Genomic DNA, 12,578 nt, shown 5'->3' on the forward strand with positions numbered 1-12,578 from the left:
GATGTTTCTTTCCTTTACACCAAAATTCCACATGATGAAGGACTACAAACTCTAAAGACCACATTAAGCCTTTCTAACCCATCAGAATCTCAAACAGTAACTGATCTTGCCAGCCTGGTTTTACAACTAAAAACAGCCAGTCCGTTTAAAGAATTTATCACACATGCAAACTCCTTTTACAAAACAATCAAGTTTATCTGCAATTAATCACCTACCCAAATTAACTTTCCTGACATCACAGTTCTTTTTAAAAGATGGAATTTTACGCATTGACTTGTACAAAAACTCTACAGGCAGACCACAATACCTTCACTATAAAAGCTGTCACTTCTCTCATACTAAACAGAACATAACCTACACTCAAGCTCTCAAAATAAAGAAAATATGCTCTGATGAAACAGGTAGCAGAGAACACACCAAGGATCTAAAACAAACCTTGTTACAAAGAGGATATAAAGACACTGAAATCAACACATAAACTGAAAAGGCTAACGACACTTAGCAGAAAACATCTTCAATCAGAGCAATACTAAACTTTCAAATAGAATTCCTCTTATCATTACTTATCAGTTTAAACCCAGTTACATTTCACAAATTTTGAAAAAAATCATTTTCATTTCTTGCAGCTCAACAATTATCTTAAACAGGTATTTCCTGAAGATCCTGTTGTCCCATTCTGTAAAATTAGAACTCTAAAAGATATCCTTGTTCACATAAAAGTGAATTACATGCCACCCAAAAATGGTTGTCATCCCTGCAATAAATACAATCAAAGCAAGCCCATTGTCAAACACAATCAAAGAAACTTTAAAATGTCCAAAGAAATCACTTGTGGAACAAAAAACACCATTTATCTCATATAGTGTAAAAAGTGCAACCACCAATATGTAGGACATGCACAAAAAAAACTTAAAAAACGTTTCAACAACCACAAATCTTCTATTACCACAGAAAAAAAATATCTGTTTCTCAACACTTTAATCAACTTGGTCATTCCATTAACAATGTTACTCTCATTGGCATTGAAACAGGGTTTAAAACTAAAGTAGATAGTGAAATAAATAAAAGAAGTTTATTGAATTGCTAATGTAAACATTGTACAACGTTTCAGAGTTAATCTAGGTCCTGGAATCAGTGATCTTCACTCACTGGCTTCATCTGTTAGAGTTAATCTAGGTTCTAGTGATCTTCAATCACTGGCTTCATCTGTCAGAAGAATAATCCTCATTTTTGGCTTATTTTTTCATGTAAGATGAAAACTGAATTTCCTAAACCTTACTATTTGTTTAAAATAAATTTTAATACTTCTTTTTATAAATTGATTAATATAATATATCGTTTCAATCAGTTTCCAGGTGTCACCTTTATTTTCCTTAAAGACCTGAGTATAGTTTTCAATACACACATATTTAACCACTTCTAAATTAAAATATTCCTAACACATTTTCACGTACACTCTAGCTATCAGCTACACTATACCAGAAATGAAATGCTTACAACAGTACATAGAGAAATAGACATTTCCTGGAAAACTGAATGACCTTCATGATGTCACTAAACTCCCCTTATATATATCATTCATTCAATTACACCACAATTACCCAATTTGTCCCTGAAGAAGAAAAACCCACCTTTCGAAAGTGCTCAGGTTGTAGGGTTTTTATTCATTTCTAATGAGGCTTTTTGAACATATACATTTTTCTAATATAATGAAAGGTCTATTATACTAGTATTGCATTCTTTATCTCGTCTCTTATGGATTTTCAAGAATTAAGTTTGATTTTAAATGCAAAGTTACACATTGAACAATCTGTTCTGTGCCTCCACATACATACACACACTCTAAAAAAAAGGAGAAAAAATAGAAACTGAAACTTGTTTTCTAATATTACAAGCCTTCAGATTTACTGCTGAATCACTGGGAAGCAAAAATTAGAAGAGAGTATAACAACAGCATTTCAACTGCATTACATTTACTATATCCAATACCAATGACATTTCTCTCAATAATAAGTACCTGAATTGTATATTTAAAGCTTTCATAATGTTTATAATGGTTTCAAATCTTAAAGCAAGGCCAAAGAAATTGGTTTTTGATACACAGTACTTTACTAAGTTAAACAATCCATAAATATTAACATCAGAATTGTGAACTACATCTTGATCTAGTAACTAAAGATTTATAAATAAAGTACAATAATGATGTTGGACATTTTTCTCCTGAGCAAGACATTTTGTCAGGCACATGCTTCACTATCAATTTAACACTTACAATATGATCTTATGTGATTTTTTATGCTATTACATTCACATACACTGGTTTTCATCACCTTAAAATACAACCAACCCTTTCAACCCCATTTTAGCAATAAATTCGTATCTTACAATAAGATATATCTACTTCTGTTTTATTAAGTGCATAAAATTCATACATTTAATATCTAAATTGTTTTGGTGCTAAATATGTGAAAGCACATGCACACATTAAGCATGTTTTAAAGATTTGTAATTTTTCACTGAAATTAGTTTATCCATTTTTTTGATTCTCCAGTGTAATACAATTGAAATTTTTCATTTATATGCAAAACTCAAAATGTTTATTTAACAGATGCATACCAGTAATAGTTTTGTTTTTATTTAAGAATCATTCACTATTTGTTAAACTTAATAAAATTTAACAATAAATTATTTTATCAGAACTAAAACTGTTTTTGAAGTATTACATAAACTAAACAAGCCTTGAGAGTTTTATATTTTTTTAAGAATAAAGTTATGTTTTTAAAATAACAAACACTTACATATAGGTTTAAGAACAAAATATTAGTAAATTTCACAGAATTAACAAGGCACCATTACCAGCAGTGTATGAATACTCAATAAACAAATACAACTGATGCAAGGACAGATTACATGCAGTGAATTTATGTTTTGAAACGTGCCTAACAACATATCTTATTCAAAAGAAAATTATGTCCTACATTACCAATGTTCTTGTCCATAACATAACAGACGAGTTTGCTAATGATCCCATTTTAACATGGAAATATGTAGTGTCATTTAAGACCTTTTAATAACTATACTTTCAGCTGTTTTTAACTCTATTTCGTAGCCTAGTATACAATATATCTAAAGTGTATTTACTCAGCAAAATAGGTTTTATCTCTTTTCTAATTAATATATACTTGTCGTTTGTTGAAAATACCACAAAGCTTCTTGAGGGATATCTAAACAAGCTGTTCTTAATTTTGAAGTGATAGACTAGAGGGAAGACAGCAAATCAGCACCATTGTTAAAGGGTTGCAAACTACAAAACTTCAGATTCACAGTCCACCCATCATGTTGACATATATGCTACTGCCATTCTGTGGTGTAACTTGGTAACTTGTTTGCTCTTAGCTCTAGCTGCATGTTTTATTGCTTTTTTTATGCCAATTAAATTAAATTTTAAAGAGCCGTAAAAAGAATTTAAATTAAAGCGAATGTGGAACTACTGGGAACATAAGATTGTTTAGAATAACTAACCATAATTATTTGTTACATCTGCAGTGATTCTAAGAAACACTTACTTTTGATTTTATTTAATATCTTTGAAATTTTGCTATCGTTAATTTTACAGTAGAAAAGATATGATAGAAAGTATAAAATGCTATTGAAAAAAAAAGATATTTATAATAAGTTCCAGAGATTACACAAATGATTTGAAAACTGTAAGATGAAAAAAACCTGTTTTTATTCTTAGCATGAAAATCACCTTTTACTCACACTGACTAATGAAAGGCTTCAGAAATTCATTGACAATTGATTAATTTTAAAAAAAACACATTATTATTATAAAACTGACTTTTCTGTATGCATAACAGATTTGTAATATTTCTTCAAGGTATGGTTAGTAGTAAATTCAGAGTTACAGTATGTACAGTTTCATGGTAGTTACAAGGTTTTTCAAAATAACCAAGTGGGTATACACAGTTCATTGATTGTATTCAGTTAACTGATTATTTTCACACAAGACTTCAATATAGCTAGATCTAAAATAATCAGAAATATTTTCATGACATTAACTGATCTAACTGTAATTTTGATAAACTAAGTTAATCACCTAACTCTACACACCACATGGCATAAAATAAGATCACCTTTACAATATATATGAACAAGCAGGTTGCTGATAACAGAAAACTATTTTTTTTCACCTCATGAAGAAAGTTACTACGTGTTGCCTTGACAACTTGTTGATATTACATGTATTTATTTTGTAATACTCATTAACGCAACCAAAATTTTTCACATGTATATCTAACCCACAGAAATATTAACCTAGGTTTTGTCTTCTAATAGGCAGCAGTAATCAAAACATTAGAAGTTACTAACAGCTCAAGAGAATTTCCTCTTGTAAAAGTATGTAATTCTAAATTGAAACACATTCTCCATTTTCAAGCAATTGTGAAACTTACTTTTCCCTTAGATACTGGAATTCAGATGATTCCTTTTGACAAGGGTCTAGATTGGATCCCTGAAGTACTGTTTGCAGCTCCACCACTGTTTCCACAAGTGTAGTTATATCAGGAATCCTTTGCTATTGGAGATGGAGAGGGTAATGTACCTTCTTTTGGTAAAATTATGTCTACAGTAACTATATATGTGACCTACAGTTAACAAAAAGTCAGTTTGAGACATAGAAAACAAAGTATGCATGACTTCCAATATTTACAATTTGAATCCAATGTAATTAAACGTATCAAGAACATCCAATGAAAAACAGAAAACAAATTCATTATTCTATTTTATATGGAGTTTTCCTTTATTTTTATACATTGCAGTTTTAAATATTTTTGAAGGTTTCTTCCTAATGAAAGTGAAGATAAAGGCCACTGAACAATTTAAAAAACTGGACATTTTTTTGAGTTACTCATTAGAATGTATTCTAAAACATACAAATATACCTTGTAATTATTATTATGTAAATGATAAGACTACACATGATTTGCTTTCAGGTTTTACCTTCACAATAAAGTACATGTTTAACTGTTTGGAAAATAAGTTCATCCTTACGACTGAATACAAGATTTTCTGGAAAAAATGAAATAGAATTGTGTCGTCTCAGATCCACCTATGTATATATGGATAAAAATGTAGAGGAAAGACTTGTGATTGTAGAGTACAACTATCATGTAACTAAAGTAATAACTCCTTATGGTTTAGAAGAAAAAATCAGTATAAGCAGGGATTTGCTTTACCTTAGCATATGTAAAATCAGGTGAACGTATGACTGCAACTTGACACTTTTGTCTGGTTAATGAGTACATTCTGTGTCAATGTGTGTCTATATACTTATAATATTATAATAAGTTCAATGATTTTGCTAAACCAGTCTTTGCTATGATTTCACTAGATAGCAGTTAAGGGCAATGAGAGTTTCTTCAATCCATTTGTGTGCATTAGATTGTGAAGCATAAGAGTCATAATTAACAAAGAATTATACTGTATTTTAAGCATATAATAGTTATATACAACAAATGTCTCTCTTATAAAAAATGAAAGCAGAAGAAACAATACACAATTTTAAATTAATATCTAGGATTATAACAAGTTCAAGAATTAAGCATTATTAACTCCTGTTTGTAACTATAGGTTCCAACTGAAACAGCTAGAAATATTTATGTTTGATTCTTTTGTTTATACACAACAGAAAAGCCCTAAACATACTGAAGATTAAATATTTAAAGATATCATCTTAAAGTAAATATATTTAGATTATTTATTTCTACATTTTATGTTTTCTAAAGTTATATAAATCTACTCTAGAAATAGACAACTCACACACAAATGCAGAGCTGCATAGATTCAAAATTTATTCACTTTTCAGAGCACACTTAAAAAATGAAACAGCTGAATTTGGGCAGAATGGCTCAGACTGCCCACTTGGAACTCCAAAGTCTTTTTCACAGAAATGACAGAAAATAGTGAGGTGCTCCAAATATCAGTCTATAATGTGAATCTTACAATTTTATGGTACATACAGACAGGATAATCTATTTATTTTTGGTCTCTTAAACTGATTGTTTGCTGAACAAACATTTTAAACTAATTCTCTGCTGAGTAAATTGAACAATAAATTAGTAGTGTCACTGTGGTGATTGAAAGACAACTTAATATACATACATAACATATTTATAATGCCTAAACGAAACAAATACCAATTCAAGTTTTAAATAAAGAAAAATGTAACGAATAGACCTGCTCCCTGCTAGTACAGCTGTATGTCTACAGGGTTACAACCCTAAAATCAGGGATTCGATTCCCCTTGGTGGGTTCAGCAGATAGCCTGATGTGGCTTTGCAATAAGAAAACACACACACTAATAGATCTATTATGCTTAACTCTGAGGTAACTTTAAATGAAGTAAATGTACCCACTAATTTAAAAAAAAGAACTTTGTATATAGTTTATCACTACTGTTTTTTAATTTCACCTATAAAATGTTGAGTATTAATTGTTGATTTTACCCATTAAAACTAATTTTGCTTAATCTAGTATAATTTATTATTATAAATTGCTCAGGAGAGAAGCATTTTAAAATGTTTGTTCGGCAAACAATCAGTTTAAGAGACTACAAGCTTATTGTTAATTCCATATTCAAATTGAAATTATAATAGTTAACTGTATTATATTGTAATCACTGTGAAATATGCTACTAAAAAGGCTTTTTTGACATAATACTTAATTGTATTAAGATATATCTTTTCTGTTTTTATCACAGTTGTCACTCCAATGTAATATTGCTCACAGTTTACAAAAAGCTTGAGATATATGTAAGAAAAATGCAAGTTAGTGGAACTTGTTAATTAATTAATTGTTGCACTCTTTAACTGATTACATTTAACTCATTGATTAGTCTCACATGGCTAAAAAATGAAGAGTAAAATTACAATTATTCTCTTATTAGATAAGTAAAAAATATAGCATTACAATTATTTGAATACCCCAGTGGGAAGAGTACCAACAGTTCCTTGTACAATTTTGTGTATGGCAAACAAACAAAAACAGTTATAATTGGAACCCCTAATTTCAATTATTTGATTAGCGTTTGTGAGTAGTGAAACTAATCAATTAAACTGAACAAACATTAATTAATTGAGAATAACAACGGAAAATAATAATGGCAATATTTCAAAAACAGTAACAATTAGAAACATTAATTTCAATTTGTGAATAATTTTATTACATTAACTAAATAATAATTTTATCAAAACAGATTATGGTTTTTAATAAACAACCTTTATCGTTGTGTGTATGTTTTCTGATAGGAAAGCCACATCCGGCTATGTGCTGAGCCCACCTAGAGGAATCGAACCCCTAATTTTAGCGTTGTAAGTCCATAGACTTACCACTATACTAGCAGGGGGCTTTTACCGTTAAACACTCATCTTTTTAGTTATAGGGGAAGACGTAAAATCTTACATTTATTTTAGCTTATGCTTATTATTTCATTGAAGCTTTAGCCTGAAATATGTTACATTGCCTTACTGGAAACATATAGTATTAATGTAAGACGTCAGGTTTTGTATATTTATTACATGCCTGACACTGATAATTCTGGAAAGAAAAAAAACATCACTAGGTTACATTTAATGAAAAGCTTTTAAAATTGGTGGCATTAATTAGTACAAAGTTTAGATGTTTGTACTATGACACAAAGCATATACCATTTACTCACGTGAAACATATTTGACATTTCATTTTCCACCTGCTTAAGATACGTAATGGTTGAATGGATATATCTTGGAAGAAGTCTTTACACACACGATTTGTGTCGCTTTTTCAGGAGGTGATTTTTTGACTGTGTCACATACTGTTACCTGAGGTTCGTAGAAGGCTTTTGCCACTGACCTTATTATTCGCGGATTCGAAATTATTACAAGATACAGCACTTTGTTTACCACGGCTGTGGTTCAACTTGTAAGCCTACTTATAAATAAGCACGGCATGGCCAGGTGGTTATGGCACTCGACTCGTAATCCGAGGGTCGCGGGTTCGAATCCACGTCACACCAAACATGCTCGCCCTTTTAGCTGTATGGGAATTATAATGTTACGGTCAATCCCACTATTCGTTGGTAAAAGAGTAGCCCAAGAGTTGGCGGTGGGTGGTGATGACTGGCTGCCTTCCCTCTAGTCTTTCTTACATTGCTAAATTAAGAACGGCTAGCGCAGATAGCCCTCGAGCTTTGGGCGAAATTCAAAAAACAAAACATACAAAACAATAAAAAAAGCATGGTAGTAAAAAATGTATTGATACAAATTTATAACTTTAATTGTTTTACTATGTACAAATATCACATTTTAATTGGTATATTACATTTTGTAATTCCACCACGTGCACTGCAGGCTGGATTCAGAAAAAAAATAAATGTTTGGAAACTAGAAAAATTAGGCCATGTGAACTAAAATGGTCCCTCCCAGCCGTGGGGGCGTTATAATGTGACGGTCAATCCCACTTTTCGTTGGTAAAAGAGTAGCCCAAGAGTTGGCGGTGGGTGGTGATGACTAGCTGCCTTCTCTCTAGTCTTACACTGCTAAATTAGGGACGGCTAGCACAGATAGCCCTCGAGTAGCTTTGTGCGAAATTCCAAAACAAACAAACTAAAATGGTTTTGATAATGTGACAAGTGTATCATCTCTAATTGCAAGACGAATGACAGTTTTGACAAAATGTTAAACGAAGTATCCTTGAATCATTTACATGTAAAATTCAAATAATGGAAATCTAGTTTACGTGGCTTTGACATGATTTTGATGAAATACATGTATTTTTAGCATTAAGTCAGACTTTATTTTCACACGACGTGAAAATGATTTATAAAAAAATCTGTCTTAAAAAAAGGTACCACCTCAAAGAACGTGTTTATGTTTTCTTATAGCGAAGCCACAACGGTCTATCTGTTGAATCCACCGAGGGGAATCGAACCTCTGAGGTTGGCGTTATAAGGCCATAGACTAACCGCTGTACCAACAGGGGACTAAGTCAAACAACCTAACTAATTATTGATGTTTTTTTTTTTTAATTTCACGTAAAGCTAGTCGGGATTATCTGCGCTAGCCGTCCCTAATTTAGCAGTGTAAAACTAGAGGGAAGGCAGCTAGTCATCGCCATCCACCAGGCTACTCTTTTACCAACAAATAGTGGGATTGATCGTCACATTATATCGCCTCCACGGCTGAAATGGTGAGCATGTTTGGTGCGATGGTGATTCGAACCCACGACCCTCATATTACGAGTTGATTGCACTAACAACATGGCCATATCGGGCCCATTTTTATGTGACGTGAGAACAATATACGAAATAAATAAAAAATACATAAAGTACCAAGTTAAACAAACAAATTATTGATAAAAATAGTGCCCCTTGGTTTTAACGGAAACATGAATTAACTGTCCTGTGTGTGAACTGTTATTAAATTTGTCACACAATGCTGTTGATAGCGAGATAGTTCTACTGAATGGCGTGGAACCCCCGATTTTAGAATTATAAATACGGAGAACTAGGATTCAATAAAGCATATTTTGAATGCGTATTTCTTTATAGAATCCTGAAAGTGTGGAACGTGGTTCTTCTCTTTTCACTGCTTAAGAGAACAGAACACAATTCAAACCAAAGAAAAAGAAATAATGCATGTCCGCGCTGAGAACTAAGTGAGTGAAAATGTTTTACGTAACTTTTAATTATCTTGTACTTTTACTTTACTAATATCTTCTTTTTCCATTTGAAGTTATATTCACAAGTCTTTGTCTATCTGTTGTAAAGCACAGAATTACATAATGGGCTTTCTGTACTCTGACTAACACGTGTATCCAAATCTAATTCCTAAAATCATAAGCTCCACTATCTTACGCTGATTCACCGGAGGCAATTTTATAAGTCAAAACACTTAGTCTTAAAATTGCCTTTTGTATTTTCTCAATAGTTTATCTAAAAAAATGCAGACAAAATAACAAATATCCGACAAAGCCAGGCGGTTAAGGAGCTAGAATCGTAATCCGAGGGTCGCGGGTTTGAATTCCCGTCAGACAAAACATGCTCGCCATTTCAGTTGTGGGGGCGTTATAATATGACGGTCTATCCCTTTATTCGCTGGTAAAAGATTAGCCCAAGAGTTGGCGGTGGGTGGTGATGAAAAGCTGCCTTCCCTCTAATCTTACATTGCTAAATTAGGGACGGCTAGCACAGGTAGCCCTCGAGTAGCCTTGTGCAAAATTCAAAACAAACAAACAAATCTTCCTTCTTTTCCCCAGCATGTGAACACACTATCATTGCAATTAAGGTAAGAAATTAGTCGAAGACTAAGACACGATAAAGAAGTACAGTAGTGTTTGTTGTTTTTGAATTAATCAGAAAGCTACACAATGGGCTATCTGTGCTCTGCCCACCAAGAGTATCGAAACCCGGTTTTAGTGTTGTAAGTCCACAGACATACCACTGGAAGGCTAGAAATACAGTAAAAGAGACTCATATATATATATATATATATATATCTGTGTGTGTGTGTTTCCTAATAGCAAAGCCACATCGGGCTATCTGCTGAGTCCACGGAGGGAAATCGAACCCCCGATTTTAGCGTTTTAAATCCGTAGACTTACCGCCGTACTAGCGGGGGACCTATATATATATATATATACATATTTGAAAATTTGCACTTTATGTATATCTCGTATATAATATTTTTAATTGGGAATTTCGCTGTTTTTGTATTATCTGGTATTTATCATTTATAAATCCTCAATATAATATTATACAAATAAATAAACATTGTTACTTTGGGAATACACATTTTTGAAGTTTTTGGATAAGACTCGGTTTACGCACCTTTAAAAGAGTTTTTCAACCAGACACCTGCTTATTGCATGTTTGTATTAAGAGTAAAAACGGAATGAATCACTGTAGCATAGTTTAGAGTTGTGTTAGCGTTCTTAAATTTAACTTGTAATAAAACTAGATATTTACGCAGTGTGAATCTTTGCTACAGGTTGCACTTATATCTGTTTTTTGTACCAATTAAGTGTAACTTATTCCTTAAAAATATTATTAACGTACTTTGTAGACGTATACAAGAATAACAAATGTGTAGGTTATAAATGAACTGGAGTAACCAAAACTAACTTAGAACACTCGCAAAACGTTCGATATATTCTTCGATCAAACGCTTCAAGAATAGTGTACAGTTAACTTGTGATATACTGTATACAAGGCAATGCATTATAATGTGTTGATTTGAAATAATTTAAAAGTTCACAATCTTATACAAAAAATGAAAACAAGAAGATAATTTTGATGGGCATAACTATAAACGCGACCACTCTTTGTAATATTACCCTAAAGCTTGAATCAGATATTTACTTACGTGTCTCAGGATGTAAGAGTCCATGATTCACTGTATCTTATCCAGAAATGCATACTTGATTTATCACTTGAAATGCAGACTTACTGCTAGATGTAAACAAGTATATCTAAATACATGTATATATTTTTTTATAATTTCTTGTCTTATATAGCTGTAACTTTGTGCTGGCTTAAATGGTGTTCTGGTGAAACACAATTATTTCGGGGAACTTTGTTGGATCTAGGGTTCTGTGTTATGTTAGAAAGTGACCCTAGATTAGTTAACTGTCCTAATGATGCATAAACTTAGGTCATAATTGTCATTACTGTGTATGTTACTTTTATTTGTCGGTGAGGGCTCCTTTGTCGGCTTAAGTTCTCACTGAAAATCATTATTGTGCCACTCGAGAGGGGTAATTTGAATACTACTATCGCCTGTTTTTGAAAATGCACTCATATGGCATACAAATAAACGTCGTGTGTGGCGACAGATTAATACTGCCCATCTGCAAGATTTTCCAAGGGCGTTCAGATGATTTCTATAATTCCAAGTGAGCTTTGGTGGTAAGTGGGTGTTGTCTTAGAGCGCCATCTAACAGCATAGTTGCATGTATCTTATTAATGAAAATACAATAAGTGACGTGGATAAAGGAGTCCAAAGTGATGTTTACTATCTTCATACTAAAGACTGGTTTTAACATCCTATATAACACTTTTACTTTTCTATGAAGTGCAAATAAAACTTGAGAGAAATCAGTTATCCCCTGATGTTTATTAGACTCATTTGAAATTTGATATTAATAATTCAAAGAATGATTGTTGGCATTATATTAAACCAGGTTTAAAGAATGAAATTAATTAAAAATGGATTGCATCGGGGAAACACTAAAAATAGAGATTGGTTTGGTGTTTGAATTTCGTGCAAAGTTACTCGAGGGCTATCTGCGCTAGCCGTCCCTAATTTAGCAGTGTAAGACTAGAGGGAAGGCAGGTAGTCATCATCACCCATCGCCAACTGTTGGGCTACTCTTTTACCAACGAATAGTGGGATTGACCGTGACATTATAACGTCCTCACAGCTGAAAGGGCGAGCATGTTTGGTGCGACGGGGATTCAAACCCGCGTTCCTCAGATAACGAGTCGAACGCCTTGTCCCACCTGGCCATGGGGGGCCAGAAACAGAGAAGGAGAAAGTGCTGTG

The 12,578-nt window shown here is 32.5% G+C and overlaps 1 long non-coding RNA gene across 7 annotated transcripts in view; it reads right to left on the reverse strand.

Moving 5' to 3' along the window:
* Positions 1 to 11,566, reverse strand: part of LOC143252339 (uncharacterized) — a 32,331-nt gene extending 20,765 nt beyond the window's left edge. The window contains exons 1-3 of one of the 7 annotated variants that reach the window (XR_013028941.1): positions 11,400 to 11,566; positions 4,455 to 4,646; positions 968 to 1,206 (exon numbers count right to left, since the gene is read on the reverse strand). This is a non-coding gene — a long non-coding RNA (uncharacterized LOC143252339). Of the gene's footprint in view, positions 1 to 967; positions 1,207 to 4,454; positions 4,647 to 5,820; positions 5,980 to 7,717; positions 7,952 to 11,399 lie in introns of those variants that run through there. The other 6 variants (XR_013028937.1, XR_013028939.1, XR_013028938.1 and 3 more) reach the window with 6 other exon arrangements.
* Positions 11,567 to 12,578: the final 1,012 nt, after the last annotated feature.

The sequence above is a fragment of the Tachypleus tridentatus genome, chromosome 6 (genome assembly GCF_004210375.1).
Source record: "Tachypleus tridentatus isolate NWPU-2018 chromosome 6, ASM421037v1, whole genome shotgun sequence".
NCBI lineage: Eukaryota > Metazoa > Arthropoda > Merostomata > Xiphosura > Limulidae > Tachypleus > Tachypleus tridentatus.